The sequence below is a fragment of the Panthera tigris genome, chromosome X (genome assembly GCF_018350195.1).
Source record: "Panthera tigris isolate Pti1 chromosome X, P.tigris_Pti1_mat1.1, whole genome shotgun sequence".
NCBI lineage: Eukaryota > Metazoa > Chordata > Mammalia > Carnivora > Felidae > Panthera > Panthera tigris.
Window position 1 is genome coordinate 36,849,178 of NC_056677.1, and position 23,193 is coordinate 36,872,370.

Sequence of the window (23,193 nt, forward strand, 5' to 3'; positions counted from 1 at the left end):
GAAGAACATGGGGAGTCTGTAGGCCTGGGGCTCAGTTTTGATTCTGTCATCAATTAGCTCTGGTACCATGGACAAATCTTTTAAATCATCCAGACCTTTGGAAAGTTGGATGGGATAATGGTCTTGATCGAATATAGGTAAAATGTCTTACGTTTGCAAAATTTACAAAAACGTGGCCACGTGAACTTACAAATTAGAAGGCTGCACTGGAGTAAGTAGGCAAAAGCCAGACCTTTGTTGATTAGAGTTCCAGAACACAGTGATTCTTTGGGGCTGAGGCTGTGGAGTGAGGAGGTCGAAAAGGTGGATAACTTCAGGGCTATCTGGTGAAAATGTACATACCCCAGGATCCGGCAATTCCTCTGGAGAGTTGAACAAAAATGTTTACTGCAGCTTTGAAAGAAACTAAAGGAGAAATAGAAATATGGCAGAGATACTCTTCTAGTACAGACATTAAACGATCAAAGACTGGACAAGAGAAATTGGGAGGGATTTTGTGTGTGATATTTCTCATCTTGCCAATCATGTTACATCTCAAATAACACTTGTACTGACACTTTGCAAACTGTAAAACAAGATGAGGTAGAATAAGCATTAACTGCAAACTCCTTTGAAGGATAGAGCTAGGAGGTTGGTCAGGTGGCAGGCTGATTCCTAAGGATCCTCAAAGGGTGACATTTGTCATAGCAGACCAGAGACTGCTTCTCAATCAGTGAAAACTTCTTCTAATCATTACATGTGTCAAATTGAAGCTGAGGATTCTTATCAATGCCTAATCATAAATGGAAGTTCTCTCCTTGAAAAAGATTTTCTGTGAACCTAACAGATAACCTTAAAAGTAAATGAAACAAGGGGCACCTGAGTGGCTCAGTTGGTTAAGTGCCTGACTTTGACTCAGGTCCTGATCTCACAGTTCACGAGTTCGAGCACCGTGTCGGGCTCTGTGCTGACAGCTCAGAGCCTGCAGCCTGCTTCAGATTCTGTGTCTCCCTCTGTCTCTGCCCCTCCCCTGCTCATACTCTCTCTCTCTCTCTCTCTCTCTCTCTCTCTCTCAAAAATAAATAAGTATTAAAATTTTTTTTTAAAAAGTAAATAAAACAAAATAAATGACATTATTAAATTATAAGCTAAAGCTTTTCTAAATTATTAATAACAAAAAAGTTTTGAACAGCCATCTGAAGGAATTGAGTTATCTATTGTCTGTATTGAAATGATACTACAAAACAATTATCACATGAAAAGGCAATCAAGGCATATGTATGTATCAAAAATGTGAGAAAAAGTATTACAGATGTGGGTCAGGGTTTCAATTAGTAAAACCATTATTGTTTTACATATTGTTTTACTTATTGTATTTTTCGGCTCTTTAAAATGTGTACTTTACTGTGATTTTTCTCCTTCTAAAGAAACATTTACCTATATGTGTACCTTTTTATTCTTAATTTTGTATTCTCTTCCTGAAAGGTAGTTCCCCAAATTGCATAAGCCTCAGATGCCACAAAACCTAAGTTCAATAAATTGTAAAATCCCAAATGCCAATTTACCATGTACATTACAGATCCTAACTGTGTCAGGAATTATGATACCTGGCATCCTTATGCGTAACCTGTTAGATGCCTCATTGTCACACTTACTAGAATTATAATTATTATTTGAAAATGAGCATAATCTGTTGTAACAAAATCAGAGTAGTTGAAATCCATACAACTTGGTTATAAATCTATGTTGGTAGAGCTGAATAGAAATAATAATTACAAAAATGACAATATATCTAACTTTTGTGGAGCACATACTATCTGCCAAGCCCATAGTGTGCCCTTCACATCTAGTCTCTGTTCATCCTCACGTTAACTTTGTTAAAATTGTCATGTAAATAAGGGCAAATGCCCAGACAACACATGTGCTAAATCCTGCCGGATCAAGGATCATTGGGAAAATCTTGTGGAGCCAGGATCGGTAGCAGATGTGCTGGTCTTCTCTTGTTTATCCATTCTAGGGAAGTCCATGGTGATCTAACAGAGCCAAACATTCACTTCCAGGGAAGGTGTCCTGATTCTTGGCTGTGGGGCTTTTAGGCTTCGTGATTAAATGTGAAGGCTTTACAATGTGTCAACTTGGCTAGGCTAAACTACATTTCCCAGAATTCCTTTCTTGTATATTTCCAGTTAGAGTGAGCACAAGGAAGATTCTGGAGAGACTTGGAGGGCTGAAAGGGAGGCAGCCACCATTTTGTAGCATATACACATTGTTGCTGATCTGCTTACTTACCTCATAGGTGGAAAACATTAGTTGGTCTAGGTGTGTTTTTAGCTCTTTGACGAAGGGCCGTTGTTTTCTCCAGGATAACCTGGTGAAGGAGACGAGAAGAAACAGATATGAATTTTAGTCCATCCTTGACAGTTTCTAGCTTGTGCTCGTGGGGTTCCGGCCTAATTAATGTTCTTTCCTTCCTGACTGCCTGTGCTGTGGACTTCAAGATCCAGCATCAGATATGAAGACAGTCTTACAGAGGTTGTTTAATGAGTTCCTACAATTGTGTAAGCAAATCTATAACAAATCCATATCTCTATTTCTTCTATCTATCTATCTATCTATCTATCTATCATCTATCCATCCATTATTTATCTATCTATCTATCTAATCTATCTATCTATATCATCTATCTATCTATCATCTATCTGTCATCTATCTATCATCTATCTCCTACTTTTATGCTTTTCTAGTTGAATTCTAACTGATACAATTGAACCACCCCTCTCTCTGACACAGCATAATAGTGCTAAGATTCACTACTTCACTATTGATGGTTAGGGAAGAATTTGTCCTTTACCTGCCATAATTACAGAACTAGAGCCCGGCCTTCAATTGAGCAGAGTTGATTGCGCTCATTACTGGGTCATAGCTGGTTTTCATGGAGCTTTGCTAAAGGCTAGCTTCTTTTCTGAGAAACCAATTTTCAGGGAGTTAGTCTTAGACAAATGCGGCAAATTGTATTTTCCAAAGATGGTTGTACTAATATGAATCACATCCCACATACTCTTCTAACCATGTGACACTGCTACTCCTCCATTTAAAGATGAGGCTTAATGTTCCATCCCCTTGAACCTGGGAAAAAGTTTATAATTTCCTTCACTAACAGAATGTAGCAGAAGTGGTACTGTGTGACTTCCGAGGCTAGATTATAAAAGGCGGTATGGCTTCCATCTGGTTCTCTCTCTGTCTCTTTCTCAGGACACTTGCTCATGGAACCCAGCCACCATTCTATAAGGAAGCCTAGACTAGCCCATGCAGGGAGACCATATGGAACAACCCATGTGAAGAGGAGCTTAAGTCCTCAACTGATACCCAGCATTAGCCACCAGACACATACTGAGTGAGGCTTTAGAAATTTCTAGCCTACAGCTTTTGAGTCTTCCAGCTGAGGCCTCAGACGTAATAGTGTAGAATGGAACAGAGATGACCTTTCTGTGCAAACCCCTTGGCAAATTAAATATTTGTGAGCAGAATAAATATTGTTTTCTTTGCCACTAAATTTTGGAGTAACTTGTTATTTGGTGCTAATACGTGGAAAAGACAAGTTAGCATCGTGTAGTAGTTATCTGTTGCTGCATAACAAATTACTCTAAAATTTAGTGATTTGAAAGCATAAATATCTAGGATTTCATGCAGTTTCTGAGGGTCAAGAATCCACGAGTGGCATAGATTGGTGGCTCTGGCTCAAGGTTTCCCACGAGGCTGCAGTCAAGATGTTGGTCAGGGCTGTAGTCGTCTGAAGGTCTGACTAGGCTAAAGGATCATCTTCCAAGATGTTGCTGTCACGTGGTTATTGGCAGGAAGCCTGGATGTTGGCAATAGGCCTCAGTTCCTTGCCACGTGGGCCTCTCACAGAGTTGCGTGAATGTCCTCATGATGTGTCAGTTGCTTTCTCCTGGAGCAGAGAGAAAGAGAGCAAAAATGAAATGAAAATGCCTTTTAAGGTCTCGTCAGAGAAGTTGCGCACAGTCATTTCCACCACATGCTATTTGTTAGAGTCACTAAGTACAGCCCACATTCAGGAGGAAGACATTTAGGCTCCACTCTTTGAAGGAGGACTGTCAAAAAATTTGTGGATATATTTTAAAACCACTACTCCCTGACCTCAAAGGTAGCCTCAATGCCTCCCTCTCCCACTCTGTGCTCATCCCGTCCTCTTTCAACAAACAGAGGCTGTGGGACCAGTTATGCCATCTTCCTGGGAAACACTGGAAAACAGTTTGGAAGGGTGCAGATTACATTCACCCGATTCAGTTAGAGAAAGGCTGTTGGTAAGAAGGATCCGGGGCCGGGGAGGGGGGGCTGTGTTGTCTAATCTGGAAAGTGTGATAATTCTGGCACCTTTGGCTGCTGTGCAGAGGGGGTTGAGAAAATCTTAACCAGAATTTTCAGTATGGCTGCTGAGTCTCTTCCAATGACTGGGGAACGTGTGTCATTCTGGATGAAGAAACTGGCTCCCCTGAATTGTTGCACAGCCTTGGATCCGTTGTCCTCATGTTGATCATGTCATTGGTAGGGATTGCGTGTTTTAACTCAGTGGAGTTTGCAAGAGGCCACGAGATACCAGTAGTGAAGTAGTGTTGTTAGAAGAAACTAGAATGGCCTATATTCTCAACTTCCCCATGTCTCCACCACATCTGGGACTGAATAGAAGGGCCATCGACAGATGAAATGAAAAGAACACTTCTTTGAGAGCAGGGTTATATGGATGGCAGTTCTCCTGGAGAACAAGATGCTTAATGGCCACTGTCCTCCAGCCCCCCAAGTCTCCTGTAATTTCTGATGTTGTGACAGAGATTTCTTTGAATATCTGGAGTTTAAAAAAAGAGAGAGAGAGGGAGAATATAAGCATCTCACTATCCAGCTTTCCTTTCCAGGTTTTCAGTATGTCTAATGTTTGCTTCAGCTGCAATCTTTTGCCCCAGGCAGCAGTGGGTTGTTATTTGCCTTTTGATGTTTTTAAGGAATACCTTCTGCGTAGCCTCTTTGTAGCCTAAGAAAGCACTGAGTTAGGCTAAACAAAGACAAGCATCTTGTGTCCGTCCTTCAGGTAGTCCACCCTACAGGTCAAAACAGTTCTTGGAAAACAAAGTCTGCTGTCTTCCCCTGTAATAAGGGTTCAGAGTTCTTTTTTAAAAAATGTTTAATGTTCACTTATTTTTGAGAGACAGAGCATGAGTGGGGGAAGGGCAGAGAGAGAGGGAGACACAGAATCCGAAGCAGGCTCCAGGCTCTGAGCTGTCAGCGCAGAGCCTGACACAGGGCTTGAACTCATGAACTGTGAGATCATGATCTGAGCAGAAGTCAGACGCTTAACCGACTGAGCCACCCAGGCGCCCCAAGGGTCCAGGGTTCTATACTGGGAATGTGGGCTGATGTCTTCAAGGCTTACCAAGCCAGGTAGCATATGGGGCAAGGGCAAGTAAAAACACTGCAAAGCTCTCCTACCATTTTTAAATTGCTTCTTTCTGGGTTCAGCATTTGCTTGGTTGTTGTAGACCTTTGACTATTTTCCAGAGTTTCCTGACAGTTTTTGCTCATCTTTTAGGTGTTTTTGTGGAGGGGCAGGCCCTTGGAGCTACTTGCTTTTCCATTTTTGCTAACCTCACCCCTTCACAATTTGGTTTTGATTCAGCTATTTTTTTTAATTAAACGTTTGCTATTCACCAGACGATGTGTTACATTTTTACTTTTTATTTAGCCCTCACAGTAATTGTAGGAGGGCAGCACTATTATCTCCATTTCACAAAAGAAGAAATACAGACTCAGAGAATTGTTCAAGGTGATACAGACAGGAGCAGATACAAATGAGCTTGAACTCAGATCTGTTTGATTTCTAACCCTAGGCTTTTAGCCACTAAGTTAAAACAATATGTTTAGATAGCCAGGCACACATAATCAAAGGTGTTGCCTGACCCGATTCTAAAGACAGTTTTATGCTCAGGGATTAATTGTAATTTGTTTTTATGAAAGGTAGTGTCCATTTTCTATTATTCACACTTTGCATCTGAATGGCATTAACTGTGTGTGAAGAGTCTCAATAGAAGTAAGAGAAAGAAAAATATATCCTAGATGATGCACCAATCGTCATGCAAAGTGGATGAAGAGGCTTTGAGGATGGCCAAAGTCAATGGAAAAGGGGCCAAGAGATGATGCTTGGATACTTGACACATGATTGATTATCCTCTTCTTGCTTCTAATTCTTTAGATGGAGCATTATTATTAGGGAAGTGCAAGGGCTCTGAATCCAGATTCCCTGACTTCAAATTCTGCCTGTGTTATTGACCATCTCTGTGACCTGGGGCAAATTAATTAATCTGTCTGTGCTTCGGTTTCCTTACTCTGAGGTATGGAGATAACAATGGTATACACATCATAGTGTGCCTGAAGATTAGAGAGCTGACAAGGTAAAAAGCATTAGGAACATTGTCTGACACAGAGTAACCATTTAAAAAGGCTTCCTATTATTAGTAGTATAAATCTAAGTAGAAAAAAACAAAAAACTCATTTTTCCCCATCAAGATTTTATTTTATTTTATTTTTTATTTGAGAGAGAGAGCAAGGAAGAGGGGCAGAAGGAGAGAGAGAGAGAGAGAGAGAGAGAGAGAGAGAGAGAGAGAGAGAACCCTAAACAGGCTACATGCTTAACATGACCCTGGGATTTATGACCTGAGCCAAAACCAGGAGTTGGATGCTTAACCGGCTGAGCCATCCAGGTGCCCCCCACCCCCATCAAGATTTTAATGGTCATACTTCATTATCGCCTCCCTTTGCCCAGGCTTCTCTTGTTTTGCATTCGACCTTGTTAGGGTGACCATAAATCAAAGGGGGAAAAAGAAAATTGAATGTGTTTCCTATCAGGCCTCTTCCTGACAAATTCTTCAATTCTCCTTCATCTCAAAGAGGATGAAAATGTACAGACAGGCAATTTTTTTTCGTAACTGAAATTGTACAGACAGCCTTTGTACTTCTATCGAAAGTTCCATTTTCATTTAGCATTTATTTCCCTCTTTCTAATTTTAAGTTACAAAAAATCCTAGATAACGTTAATCTCAACAAACTTTTATTAATGGTGTTACCTCTGGCATACCACGATGATGAAGCAAAAATATAAATAGAAGGAAGAATTTTTTTTTTGAAGATTCCTCTTTGGAAATGATTTTGGGATCCCATGGACATGAAGATTTATATTATTTTTCCACCACAATACATATTAAGAGTTATCTTGGTGAGAGTAACACAGTCTCTTGGAGTCACCTTAAAACACAGCACTGAGACTTGCACTGTAGTAAAAATTTTGAAGCAAATCGAAACAAAGGAAGACAATAGACAGATAGATGCAATAACTCTTTGCATTGCTGTGTTTACTATTTTCAATTTTTGAAACCTTAGAATCCCATTAGTTATTAAGAACCAACTAGGTGGGAAGTTGTCAATTTTTAAACTAATTTTGGACTTCTAAGAGGAAAAATAAACCTAATAATTTACAGGAGCTGCGAGGCTCTCTCACACTCTTAAATATAATTATGCCACAACAAACATGTATAACACTGCCCAAAGTGAAACTTTCAGACTAAACAAGAACATTTAAGCCCTAAGGAAAATATTTACGAACAGTGTAAAAGGGGAATAATGGTAATTTATAAGGTAGATTGGGAAATGAGATTCAAAGGAATATTATATTCAAATGCTGCTATATTATAGTTAGAGAGTTAGAGTGTCCCTGAAGCTTGAAAGCAAAAGAAAGAAAGAAAGAAAGAAAGAAAGAAAGAAAGAAAGAAAGAAAGAAAGAAAGAAAAGAAATTAGAAAGCTAGTTCTTAGTAGTTGAAAGATATGGCAATTATCCTGGTTGTAGTTAAGGGTACAGGTAATTCATTTTAAGTAACAAACCACTGTATTTCCCTTCCTGAGATTCAGTGAAAAACAATTTCAATAAGATAGAAAACACCAAATTGAAAAAGTGGTTGATTTGGCTTTTTTCATCACCTCATGGACCAAATCAAAAAGATTGTAAAACTGATTGCCCCGATTGTAAAGAAATGTACTGGCCGAGAAGAAGGAGTCGTCCTGAAGTTAATTCAGAAGCAAATGCTAAAATTGATGAGTGTTTTTCTTAATTCTTTTTTGTTTGAGAATGGAGAGCTGATATTGCTCAGATTTAAAAACAAAAACCAAAAAGAGGGAACTCAGGAGTCACAACTGGATTGCCATGAAACATTACTAGGAGGTCTGATAGACTCAGGGTGGGTCACTGAAGACAGAAGACCTGGTATAAGATACTAGAGAGTTCTGTGTTCTATGTGTCCCTTTGTTTTGGAGAGTGAGAGATGCCATGTACTCCATAGTGGAAAGGTCTATAGCTTTCCTAACTCTGGCTTGCTGCCTTGTGTTAGCAAAAAGTTACTTTGGGAGTCATGGCTCCAAGATTTGACACTCCTATTAAGAATTTTAGTTTTTTAAGTTTATTTATTTATTTTGAGAGAGTGAGAGAGAGAGAGAGAGAGAGAGAGAGAGAGAGAGAAAGAGAGAGAGAGAAGAGGGGAGGCACAGAAAAAGAGGGAGAGAGAGAATTCCAAGCAGGCTTTCCGCCATCAGCACAGAATCCAACACAGGGCTCAAACTCAAGAGATCACGACCTGAGCTGAGATCAAGAGTCGGATGCTCAACCAACTGAGCCACTCAGGTGCCCCAGCACTCCTATTAAGAATTTTAGAAGTTAGAAGTTTCCCATAATGTTAGACTCAAAGGGAGAAAAAAATTACCAATGGGTGGTGAAAGATCTGGCCCTTTTTTGAAGACCTTAACATGTTGTAGGGCTGACTTCTGCAGTTCCCCCCTGCCTGCCCTTGCCACCTCTCTGACAGACCCCCTGTGGCTTCCTCCTTCTGTGTTTTCCAAGGGCAGACACTGAGACAAAGTTTGGGGTACACAGCATTTACAGATATACACCATTATCTGGGAAAGGAAAGGAGAAAGAAGCAGGACAGGGAAGAAGAAGAACTCAGAGGTTGATGTAGCCCAAACAAAGCCTCAGCCAAGTCAGGGGGAGGTCCTGAGTGAGTTTTGCTCATCCGTGTTGTCAAGCCTCTGGCTTTTCTATCCCACCTAGCATGATCTTGGGCATGACCCCAGGTGTGAACTCTGGCCAAGTGGGTCTCTGCAGTCCTGGTGGATCATGGAGGAGCTGACAGCCGGGGCAAGTCCTTCCCTGGAGGGGGTTCCAGGTGTCCCCTCTCCATGTCTACCACACCTATACTCCAGCCATATTTGAATTTGCCAATTCCTCAAAACTCACAGAGCACTTTCCTGCCTCTTACCTTTGTGTCTGCTGTTCCTGTTCTCAAAACACTCTCCCTCCCCCCATTATATGCCTAATTACTTCTCGTAGCATGTCTCATAGTTTGTAACGTGTACTATTTCGGGGACTAGATTATTTGACTAATTAGTCTGCATAATTATTTATCTATTGCTTATCTTCCCTATTATGTTATATATACTATAAGCTCCATGACAACAGGATCGTGTGTACTTTCTCTTCAGAGACTAGTGGAGTGCCTAGCGTATAGTAAATACTCCGTAACCATTGAATAAATAAATGTACAATGGGAAACGCACCCTGGAGGCCCTGAGGTCCTACTGAGAGAAGTATCAGAGGTGGGAGAAGGGTATTGGTGAAAAGTGGAACCACACTCAGCTAGTACATAGAGCTGGCTCTTCAACAATGAAGCATATGTTTTCCATTCAGAAGTTAAAAATGCAAATCATTCTACTCTTTAAAAAAGTCACCATTCTCCCAATATCATTGAACTGAACACATATTTGGGAGCTGGTAAGCCATTCTTGTGGCAAAAATCCAGGTCGGAATTCTTCCTTCCTAGCACTACACCTCATGAGACGTTTTGTCCCAATGTATGACATGATGACTCTCAGAATACTCGATAATTCTCCTTTCAGGAGCTTCTGTAGATAAAAAGGTCTAATTCCCATTGTCTGGCTAGCTCTGAAATAAACCAGATTCAGGTGCTTACATAGCTGGTCCACCCCACGGGGACAGAAGGATCTTACACCTGTTACCCAGACCCTACACCCATGAGGTCCCAGCATGGCAGTTCATTAAGACCTGTCTCATAGGTAGACAGGGTAGGAATAAGTATAGTTACCATGTATGTATAGTTACTATCAGCTATACCTAGGCTGTGCTAGTAGTTTCCATGTGGGATTTCTTTCTCGACATTACCCAAGAAACACGTGTTTCCCAAATCTGGAATCCTCAGAAAAATCATCTGAGAAATTCAGAAAGTGAGAAAATGTATTATAATTCCCCTGAAAGAATTAAAATTTAAGAATCAACAGAGAGACATCACTGTTCTGAAGGAATTCACCGACATCAAATGGAAGGCAAGAGTAAGAAACCCAGACACACTGGGTAGAAGGTATAGGTCAACATTTTCAGGGCAGGACCATGGAGAAAAGTGATCATGATCTTTTCAGTCTTGTTTTCAGCCGTTGTCACTTAAAAAGTGTGTTTATGGCCGTATCTGCTGCCAGTGGTGAGTCATGCTTCTTGGAAATAAAATAAGTATTAGTCCATTCATATGCACAGTATACTTTAGAATGTTTAAAAAAATTTTTTTAATGTCTACTTATTTCTGAGAGAGAGAGAGACAGAGTACAAGGGGGGTAGGGGCAGAGACAGATGGAGGCACAGAATCCAAAGCAGGCTCCAGGCTCCAAGCTGTCAGTACAGAGCCCGACGCGGGGCTCGAACTCTGGACGGGTGAGATCATAACCCGAGCTGAAGTCGGACGCTCAACTGACTGAGCCACTCAGGCACTGCTACACAGTATACTTTAAACAAATCCTATGAGTTGAGGCTCAAGAAATAAGTTTTGGGAACAAAATAGGTCCTCAATGTGGCAATTTTCACATGTGATTTTATGTAGTACTGTTAAACTTAACCTTGCTAAGAGATACAAATATTATTTGAATACTGCCCAATCATGACAGCTGGCATTTCTAACTTCGAATATCTGTTGGCTACAGTTCTCTGTAAATATTACAAAACTTAATATTTCTTATTTGTTAAATATATATTTTTTAAGATATCAGTAGTAATGAGTAAAGAGTATGAGCAATGTCAGAAATTTGGGTTAGATTTTTGGCCAGTGGGCCAGATCCCATCCACCGCCTGTTGTAGGTAAAGTTGTATTGAAACACGGCCTTGATCACTCATTTACGTATTGCCTATGGCTATTTTTATGCTGTAGCTGCACAGCTAAATAGTTGCAACACAGACCGTATGGCTTACAAAGCCTAAATTATTTACTACCTGGCCCTCTGTAGAAAATGTTTCCTAACCTCTCGGTTAGGTCAACGGAGGCTCTGGCATCCTACCAGAGCTCAGCTCTGGCACCAGCGGCATCTCTCCTGGCCTATCGCTCCCACCAGGAGGATCCTCCAAGCTTCCAGCTCTCCTGAGCTGGAGGTCTAAGGCTGATAATGGCTTCTTGTTAGTGTTAGTGGCAGGGTGACTCGATGTCCCTCGTTTGTTTTCTTAATTCTCACAATTTTGTAAGTAGACCTTAGTTAAAAGTCTTTTCATCTGGATCATCTGGGGTGAATTTTTCCTCCCTGGACCTGACCAATGCAACATGACTGCATGCCTCACCTTGGCCACATATGTGAACAGACCCCACTGGCAAGGGATGCCAGTTTATGCTGAACCAGAGTGCTACACTGCCATGGCTAAGATGACTCATCTGTTGGCTGAGGAAGCCAACTAGTCTTCACTGTTGAGTTAGTGTCCCCAGTCTAGGCTTTGTCTTTAAGAATAGCTGATCCCTTTCAAACACTGTTGAACCATCCTCAAGGTCCCAGCATGCTTGGCAACTGAGTTTTGTACAAATTATACAAAAGCCAGTAAATTTCCATATCCCCTTTTCTAGTAAAATACGATGAGTTTAGGAATCTCCATGAGTTAAGCTGGTTTTAGTTTCTCTGCTGGTGTCTAGATCAATTTCTTCTAAAAGGGAGCTGACATAGTTTTTTCTTTCAAGTTTATACTATCAGAAGAACAAGTGAGTCTCTGTCTATATTTATAGGATTTGGGCTGGGATGGGAATGCCATGACATCAACTCCAAGTCTGGCTTTTTGCAGTTTTTATTTGATGAGGTGACTTACAAATTTCCTGTCTCACTACACAAGAAATCTGTCCTTGCTGGCATTTCTTTTTCAGGAAAGTTTTGAAGAAACGATTTTTTGGCAATGTTGATTATAACCCAGGTTGCTCCAAAGTTTTCCCAAGAATAAAAATATTATTTTCACATTTTCAATTAGATTTGCCATCCGAAGTATTAACTGCAGAATGTACATTTGACCAAGGGAGGTTATGGAAGAGATAAATTCTCATTTCTCATTGTGATGAGAAATCCCAAAATATGAAAATCCTAGATGGTACTCTTGACTTCAATAATTTTGTGTCCCATCTTTCTTTTGCCTCTTTTTTTGGATTATTTAAAATATCTTATACAATAATTAGTTAAATTAAATCCTACACTCCCATTCAAGGAGTGTTAATAAAAATTTTAGGAATGTCAGCACTCTACAATATTGATGGTTGTTAAGTTGTTACTTATGAGGAAAACACCATGAGAACAGTAAGTACTAAACAAACTTAGTAACTAACACTTCCTTAGCTCCTTATAGTTTACAAAGCATTTTCTCACACATTGTCTCATTGATCCTCGCAATAATCTTGTAAGGTAAATATTCTTGACTCCCACTTTACAAATGAGGAGAGTGAAGTGAATTTATTTGCTCAATGTAATCTGCTTGGCAAGTTTTCATATTGCTAGTGGGCTCAAGACTGGCATGGAATTGTGGGGTTGACTGCTGGGTCCTCCATAGGGAGGAATGGGAGTTTGGCAAACTGAACCAGCTGCAGAGAGTAGCCCCAGCAAGAACACCTGAGCAGGCTGATCCCAGAAGCTGACAGGAAGAGAAAGTTTGGGCATGCTTTAGGCAACCATTGGTATCAAGGCAGAGGCTATTCTAGCAGGTAAATCACAGCAGTGGAAATAGACACTGAGTTTTTCTGGAGTGTTCAGGGAGAATTCCAGGTAGAAGCTTGGTGCCATGAACTGGGCCAACAAGGAGGGCAGGGAAATGCCTATCAGTGCTATTAATTCTGGGTTTCACCCATGGGGATACAGAGACTCCTGTTATATATCCTGCCGCCATTCCATTGACTGACTTTCTTGGTGGGCACTTTTGGTGGCAGGGACAGGGACAATGAAGGTAAGAGACATTAGGCAGAGGCTAAGCCTCGAGGGGCAGTTCTTAGTTCTCTTCTTCCATAGCCTGTGTACTTTCCACTGTACCTCACTACCTGTCATGGATGAGGCAGGGCAGAAAATGAAGAGGGTAAAGAGACAAAAGTCAAGTGACCAGTTGGTGAAGACAAAGACGGGTCTCATCAGGAAAGGCTCAAGGTGCAAGCGAGTTTTTAGCTTATTCTCAAAGGAAACAGAACATATGGCCTGTTATTTGTTGTGACCCTTAAGAAAGTTAACCAATAGGGGTGCCTGGGTGGCTCAATCAGTTAAGCATCCGACTTTGGCTCAGGCCTTGATCTCATGGTCCATGAGTTCGAGCCCCGTGTCAGGCTCTGTGCTGACAGCTCAGAGCCTGGAGCCTGCTTGGGATTCTGTGTCTCCCTCTCTCTTTGCCCCTCCCCTGCTCATGCTCTGTCTCTCTCTGTCTCTCAAAAATAAATAAACGTTAAAAAAATTAAAACAAAAAAGAAGGTTAACCAATAATGTTAATTGTACTAAGGCCCAATCATATTTAATCATCTTTTCCAGGGAAGTCAGTTTGGTCAACTTTCTTCCAGTCTGTCTTCTTTTCTAAATATCTATTCTTAGTTCCAAAGACCGATTGAAGCAAAGGATCCTGTCTTGCATTTTCCATGCATATAAAAAGTCTTTAGAGCTGCACTCTTCAATTGGGTAGTGATTAGCTATATGCGGCTAATGAGAACTTGAAATGTGGCTACTCTTAACGAAGATGTACCATAAGTATAAAATATATACTGGGTTTTGGAGACTTAGTATGAAAGAAATGTAAAATCTCATTAATAATTTTCGTATTTATCACATTTTGAAATAATATTATTTTATATATAATGGATTAAATGCAAATATTATTAAAATGAATACCACCTGTTTCCTTTTCTTTCTCTTTTTTTTTCCTCCAAGATTTTATTTCAATTCAAGTTAGTTAACATATAGTGTAGCATTGGTTTCAAGGATCCTTTCATTTTTCTCGTGTGACTACGATAACTTTTAAAATTGCATGTGTGGCGAACGTCGTGTTTCTATTGGACAGTGCTTCTACAGGGAGAAACACCAGCCTCCTGAAGGGTTGCTCTCTTTCGACCTTTGCCAGATGATTCTCTTTCCCCTAGGCCAGTTCTAGCAAGTCAAATCATGCAGATTTCATAATTGGAAGGAAGGCTGCAAGTCATTTGGAAATTAGGTGATGAAAATGCAATAGGACCATAACTCCTGCATGACAATTTGCTTTTCTGAGCCTTTCTTATTCCAAATGGAATAGTCCCTGCTCTGTTCTCTCCTCTGGCTAATTTACATCTTATTTTCTTTCTGTCAGAAGTGTCATTTCCTGTGATTGATGAAACCGGCTTGGCTAAGTGCAAAAACAAGGCCACCATGGTATTCAAACTGGATTCACTACAAATATTTTCCTCCCCTGGATTGGGAAGAATTCATATAGTGGCTTGGAAACCCTTTGTAAAAATTGCAGTGTTTGGTTACTTTCGGAAATTGTAATCAAGATTACGGGAACAAAAAAAATATCATTATCCTTTACAAATATGAAAAAAATCGAGATGCTATGTGGCAGAACAATTTTTCTTCAACCCTAGGTCGTGTCTATACATGGCCTCTGAATTTGTCATTTTTTGACTCAAGGGTTTAGGGTCATCTTAGTGATGGGTTTCTACACAATTAATTAGATTGACCATGCAATAGATTTAATTCACTTGAGTTTATTCAGTTTTTAGAAATTACTTTAACAAGCCCACAGCCTTTATTTTATGAGCATTTCTAAGTCAGTAACAACAAAGTTAGAACTCTATAATTATTATTACTTGAAAATAAGTAGGGTACCTAGATGGCTCAGTCGGTTAAGTGTCAGACTTTGGGTCAGGTCACAATCTCATAGTTTGAGCGCTGCATCAGGCTCTGTGCTGACAGCTCAGAGCCTGGAGCCTGCTTCAGATTCTGTGTCTCCCTCTCTCACTGCCCCTCCCCCACTCTCATTCTGTCTCTGTCTCTGTCTCTCTCCCTCTCAAAAATAAACACTAAAAAATTTTTGAAAAAGAAAATAAGAAAGATATGTTAATCAAAAGGAAGCAGACGCTTTCTTTTTAAGAGGCAGCTGGGACCAGCTAAATGGTAATACATACTCCCATGATGCCTTTTACCTGCTTTGCTTGAGTTTCTTTTTAAATTATCTTTATTGAATTTATTGAAATATCAGTAGCTCAGACTTGTTTATTGTTTTGTATTACTATGTTAAGTTACATATAGTAAAATTCACTATTGAGTTTTAACACATGCATAGATTTTTGCCACCACCACTAACAGGATATAGAACGATTCCAACACTCCCTCAAATTCTCTCCTACCATCTCTGTAGGCAGACGTTTGTCCCACCTATGATCCCTGGTAACCACACTGATGTGTTCTTTGTCCCTATAATTTTTGCCTTTTAAAGAATACCATATTAATGGAATCATGAAGTGTATAATCTTTTGAGACTGGTGTGCTTTAATTAGCATAATGTATTTGAGATTCATTCATGTTGCTGCAGCTATCAATAGTTCCTTTTTATTGCTGACTACACTATGTTTATCCATTCACGTAATCAGGGATGTTTGGGTTGATTCCAGATTTTCACAACTACAAATTATACTGCTATAAATGTTCACATACAGGTTTTTGTGTGAACGTAAGTTTCATTTCTGTAGGACTTCTGGGTCATACATAAGTGTGTGTTTAAATTTATAAGAAATTGCCAAGCTGTTTTCCAGAGTGGCTGTGCCATTTTGCATTCCAGCCAGCAACATCTGAGAATTTCGGTTGCTTTTCAGACTCTCTGGCAGTAGGCAATAGCGGTATTTTTTTATTTTAGCCATTCTAGTAGGAGTGTAATGATATCTCACTGTAGTTTTAATTTGCATATCCTTAATGATTAATCATGTTGAGCATCTTTTCATGTGTTCATTTGCTATCTATATATCTTCTTTGGTAAAATACCTATTTGAATCTTTTGCCCAGTTTTTAAAATTGGTTTATTTTCTCACAGAGTTTTGAGATAGGACTTTTGTCAGATATGTGACTTTCAAATATTTCTCTCAGTCTATGGCTTGTCTTTTCATTTACTGTGTCCTTCACAGAGAAAAAATGTTAAATTTGGGAGCTGTCTATTTTTCCAATTTTTTCTGTCCTGTGACTTTGTTATGCTTGCTTATTACTTCCAGAAAAAAATTTTAAATGCTTATTTATTTTTAGAGTGGGGGAGGAGAGAGAGAGAGAGAGAGGGCATGAGCAGGGGAGGGATAGAGAGAGAGAGAGAAAGAGAGAATCTCAAGCAGGATCTGCACTGTCAGTGCAGAGCCCAATGCGGGGCTCGAACTCACAAACCATGAGATCGTGACCTGAGCCAAAACCAAGAGTTGGACGCTCAACTGACTGAGCCACCCAGGTGCCCCATTCAAGGGAATTTTTTGTAGATTTAAAAAAATTTTACACATAGATAATCATGTCATATGCAAAAATTGTCCTTTCTAATCTATGGACCCTTATTTCTAATTCTTGTCTTTTTTCACTACCTAGGACTTCTAGTAAGATGCTGAACAGGAGTGGTGAGAGAGAACATTCTTGCCTTGTTTCTGATCTTGGGGGAAAGTGTCCATACCGAAGTACAGTCTCAAGTATGATTATAGCTGTAGATATTTTGTAGATATTCTTTATCAAAGTGACAAAGTTACTCTCTATTTCCTAGTTTGCTGAGAGTTTTTATCAGAAACGGATGCTGGATTTGTCAAATACTTTCCTGCATATATTGATATACTCATGATTTTTAGTTTACTGATGTGATAGATTATATTGATTTATTTTTGAATGTTGAACCAGCCTTGCATACCTGGAATAAATCCCGTTTGGTCATGGTATATAATTTTTTAATATATTGTTGGGGATTTAATGCTAATACTTGTTGAGAATTGTCACATCTATGATCATGAGAGATACTGGTCTATCGATTTCCTTTCCTGTAATGTCTTTATCTGATTGTGGTATTAAGGTAAATCTGGCCTCATAGAGTGAATTAGGAAGGAGTCTCTCTGCTTCTATTTTCTGAAAGATATTGTGGAGAATTGGTATCAATTCTTCTTTAAAGATTTGATAGAATTCACCAGTGAAATTATCTGGCCTGATGCTTTCTTTTAGAAGGTTACTAATTGGTGATAAATTTTTTTAGATGTATTTATTTAGAGAAAGAGAGTATGAGCAGTGGAGGGGCAGAGAAAGAGTGAGAGATAAAATCCCAAGCAGGCTCCATGCTGCCAGCACAGAGCCCAACTCGGCTCAAACTCATGAACCCGTGAGATCATGACCTGAGTGGAAACCCAGAGTCAGATACTTAACTGACTGAGCCACCCAGGTGCCCCAATTTAGTTTTTTATTCAGCATACCTACTTTTCCTTTTGTGAGTTTTGGTAGTTTGCATCTTTCAAGGACTTGGTCTATTTCATCTCAGTTATCAAATATGTGGGCATAGAGTTGTTCATAGTATTCCTTTATTGTCCTCTTAATGCCCATGGGATTGGTAATGATGGCCCATCTTTCATTTCTGATATTAGCAATTTACGTCTTTCTTTTTTCCTTGGTTACCCTGGCTAGAGGTTTATCAATGTTATTGATCTTTCCAAAGAAACAGCTTTTGATTTTGTTGAATTTCCCTATTAAGTTTCTGTTTTCAATTTCACTGATTTCTGCTCTAATTTTTATTACTTCTTTCCTTCTCCTTGATTCTAGATCTTATTTTCTTTTTTTTAAGAATTTTTTAATGTTTATTTTTGAGAGAGAGAGAGAGAGACAGAACATGAGTGGAGGAGGAGCAGAGAAAGCTCTGAGCTGTCAGCACAGAGCCCAACATGGGGCTCGAACTCACAGACTGTTGAGATCATGACCTGAGCCGAAGTCGGACGCTTAACCGACTGAGCTACCCAGGTGCCCCTATTTTCTTAACATATATTTAATGCAACAAATTTCCTTTTACACACTACTTTTGCTGCATGGCACAAATTTCGGTAAGTTTTATTTTTATTTTTATTTAGTTCCACATGCAGATCCTGAACATGTTTTGTTAGATTTACACCTATATATTTCATAGGGAGGGGCATTATAATTGGTATTGTTTTAAAATTTCAGTTTCTAATTGTTCATTGTTAACATATAGAAATGTAGATGTTTGAATGTTGATCTGGTGTCTGTGAGCTTGCCAAATGCACTTAGTAACTTTAAGTGCTTTGTTGAAGATTACTTGAGATTTTCTATGTAGGCAATAGTGTCATTTGGGAATATGGATAGTTTTATTTATTCCTTTCCAACATGTATAACCTTTATTTATTTTTCTTGATTCATTGCACTTGGTAGCATTTCCAGTATGATACTGAGTAAGAGTGATGAGGGTGGGCATCCTTGCCTTGAACCTGTCATTGGGAGAAATCATTCTTTCACCATTAAGTATGATGTTAGCTATAGGGTTTTTATGGCTACCTTTTATCAGATTGAGAAGTTCCCTTATATTTCTTGCCTGCTGAAAGTCTTTAATCATGAATGGATGTTGAATTTTGCCACATGATTTTTCTGTATTTTTTTTTTTTTTTGGTATCATCATTTTTTTTCTTTTGTCTGTTAACATTGGTTTTCTAACGTTGAACCATCCTTGCGTTCCCGGAGATAAACACCACTTGGTGCGATATGTCGTTCTTTTACCATATTGCTACATTAAAAAGCTAAGATTCTATTGAAGATTTTTGTGTCTATTTTAAGAAGGATGTTGGTCTGCAATTCTCTCTTCTGGTATTCTCTTTGTTTGGTTCTTGTATCAGAGTAATGGTGGCTCACGAAATGAATTGAGAAGTGTCCCCGTATCTTCTTAAATGCTTAGCAAAATTCTACAGTGAGATTAGCTGGGTCTGGAGTTTTCTTTTTTGGAAGAATTTTAACTATTAAGATCAATTTCTTTAATAGATACAAGGCTATTCAAGTTATTTATTTTTTCTTGTGATGAGTTTTGGTAGGTTTTGTCTTTCAGGGAATTGGTTTAGTTTATCCAAACTGCCACATTTATGTGCATAGAATTGTTTTTAGTATTCTTTCATTGTCCTTTAATGTCTGTGAGTCAGTAATGATATCTCCTTTTTAATTCCTGATATTTATCATGTATCTTCTCTCTTTTGCTTGATCATCAAGCTAGAGGTTTACCAGTTTTCTTGATATTTTCATAATATCAGCTTTTTGCTTAATTGATATCATCTATTTTAGTTTTCTGTTTTACTGATAGCATTGTTTTCTCTGTTCTCAATTTTATTAAGTTTTTTCTCTTCTCTTTATTATATCCTTCCATTTGCTGGCTTTAGGTTATTGTCTTTTTTTGATTTCTTCATTTGGAAGCTTAAGTTATTTATTTGAGACCTTTCTTTTCCTTCTGTTTTTAAACATTTTTTATTTGAGTATAGTTGACACACAATGTTACATTAGTTTCAGGTGTACAACATTATGATTCAAGTTCCCTATACATGATGTGTATAGATACATGACCTTTCTTTTCTAATTTAAGCATTTAATGCTATAAAATTTTCTCTAAGCACTACTTTGGGTACATCTCACATATTGTAACATACTTTATTTCTATTTTTATTCAGTTCAAAATATTTTCTAATTTTCTTGAGACTTCCTCTTTGAACCATAGATTATGTATGTGTTTGTTTAATTTCCAAATGTTTAGATATTGCCCAGATATCCTTCTGTTTATCAGTTTGTAGTTTAATCATGTTATATAGTCAGAGAACATCCTCTGAGTAAACTTAATTCTTCTAAGTTTAACAAAGTTTGTTCTGTGGCCTAGCATAGGGTGTAATTTGGTAAGTATCCCCATAAACATTTGAAAAGAATGCGTATTCTCCAGTTGTTGGGTGGAGGGAAGGTTGTATAAATGTCAATTAGATCCAATTAGTTGGTGACGTTTATCCTTTAGTATCTTTGCTGATTTTTTGGCTATTTGTTCTATGAGTTGCTTAGAGAGGAATGTTGAAATGCACAGATATAATTGTGAACTTGTTTCTCCTTTCAGTACTGTCAGTTTTTGCTTCAGTTATTTTGCAGTTTGGGTGGCAGTTGCATACACATTTAGAATTTTTATGTCTTCTTGATGAATCATTATGTAGTGTTCCTCTTTGTCCCTGGTTATTTCCCTTATTCTGAAGTCGACTTTGTCTAATATTAACATGCCCACTCCGGCTTTTTTCCTTTTGATTAGTATTTGCATGTTATATCCTTTTCTATCCTTTCATTTTTAATGTACTTGTATCATTGTGTTTCAAGTAGGTTTCTTAGAGACAGGATACAGTTCTTCCTCTGTATGTGTGTGTGTGTGTGTGTGTGTGCATGTGTGTGTGTGTGTGTGTGTGTGTGTGTGTGTGTTGTTTTTAAATCCAACTAAATATCCCTGTCTTCTAATTGGTTTGTTTAAACCCTTTACATTTAATCTAATTACTGATATAGTCATATTTTGGTGGAGCATTTTATTATTTGTTTCTGCTTTTTCTCTCATGTGTTTCTTTTTTTCTCTCCCTCTTATTTGTTTCATTCCTCTGTTTTCCCTTACTTCTCTGAGTTATTCAAATACTTTCTAGAATTCCATTTAAATCTCTCCATTGGGTTTTTGATTATATCTCTTTGAATTGTTTTTTCAGTGATTGCTGTAGGGAATATAATATATACACCAAACTTTACACAATCTCATTAGCATTAATATCTTACCATGTCGCACAAAATAAGGAAAACTTGTAGTTATATAGTAATTTTAGTCTTCCCCCTTTAGAAAGTTTTCATATGTATTCTGTCTACCTATATTGAAAATTTCATCAGACAACATTATGATTTTTGCTTCTGACAAATATTATATTGTTACACTAAGTTAAAGGACAAAAAAGGATCCATTTTATTTAAGTAGATATTTACTATTTCTGTTGCTATTTAGTCATTACTGATATTCAAGGTTTCCTTTAGTCATTATTCCCTTTCTAGTTGAAGAATTTCTTTAAAGCAAATTTATTAGTGAGAAAGCCTGTTAGATTTTTTTGCATCTGAAAACATCTTTATTTTCCCTTTATTCCTGAAGGATATTTTTATCGGTTATAGTATTCTGGGTTGACAGGAAGGTCTTTTCTTTTAGCACTTTAAAAATATTGTTCCATTCTTGGTCTCCATGGTTTCTGATGAGAAAACTCTGTGCTCATTTGGATCTTTGTTTTCTGTATGTAATATGTTGTTTTTCTGTGGATGCTTTTTAGATTTTATCTTAATCTTTGATTTCCAACAGTTTGTTTATGATGTGCATAGACATGGTTTTCGTTTGGTTTATTCTTTTTGGGGTTCACTGAGCTTCTTAGATTTATAAATTTTGGTTTTCCACAAAACTTTGAGAGCTTTGTGGAAATAGCTCTCAGCCACTATTTATCCAATTTTTTTTTCTCCTCTCCTTTTGAAAATTTCATGATACGAATATTAGACCTTTTGATACTGTTCCATAGGCCTGGAGGCTCTGGGATTTTTTTTTATCTCAGTTTTTCAGATTGCATAATTTCTAGTGATGTATCATCAAATTTACTAATTCTTTCCTCTGTCATCACCATTCTATCAAGCGCTTTTGATTTTCCAATTTCTGTTGTTGTAGCTTTCAAGTTTAGGATTGTCATTTGGTTCATTTTTACAGCTTCTATTTCTCAATAAGAACTTACATCTTTGCATTTCTTTCTAGATTGTTCACCCTTACTCCTTATAGCATGATCATAGCTGCTCTAAACTCTAGTCTGGTAATTACAACATGTGCTTGTCTCCAGGTTGGCATCTGTTGATTGTCCTTTCCCTTGACAATTATTCAAATTTATCTGAATCTTTGTGTGTTGAGTAATTTTGGATTGTATTTGGGCAGTTTGAATACTATATTGTAAGACTGAGGCATATAAAAACTCTCCCAGAGAATGTTATTTTTAAATCTTGTTTCAACAGGCATTCAGTGCTGTTCCATACAGACTACAAGTCTTGAACCAGCTTCCGTGGACTGGGGTTCTGAGGTCAGCTCAGTTTTCAAAGCCATTGCCATACTCCTCCAGTTTGTACTTTTTTGCACATCTTCGCCATGTTCATTACAGCTGGCTTCACACATGAGCAATTTGGGACTGAGGTAGTGCTTCATAGAGAGAGTTAAAAATCCCTATTTATAACTTCATCATTTCACTAATTCTCTCTGATTCTTGAGATTCTTTTACTAGTAGTTTGGCTACAAAGTCAGTGCTTTAATGTCCCTGCATTTTCATGCATTACTTGTGACCAGGCCTCACTTAGGGCAAAAGAGTGCCTTTTCTTTGCTGGCACTCAAAATAGCTTGGGACCATCTGCATCTTGCTGGGGGCAGGGGACTCCTATTTTGTTGCTCATGCTGTTGAGTCCAAAACGGTTTGTCCCTCACTTCTGCTTCTCTGGCTACAGAGAGTGACTGGATCTGACTTTATTTGTGCCTCTTAGTTATTTTGGTTTGGGGTTGCCACAGAGCTTAAGCCAGGATGTAGAAGACAGGGGAAAAGACCCCAGGCAACTCGTTGCTGGGTTGTCCTTTGAGTATTGAATTCTATATCTATCCACCTGCTCTTATTCTTTTATAGTCTTCTAATGGCATCTTTATGTACTTTGTGCAATGTTCTCTGTTATAATCACTTGGGGAGATAGGATAGAATGTATTTACTCTATTTTTACTAGACCCAAACTCACCTGCTTTGCTTTACAAT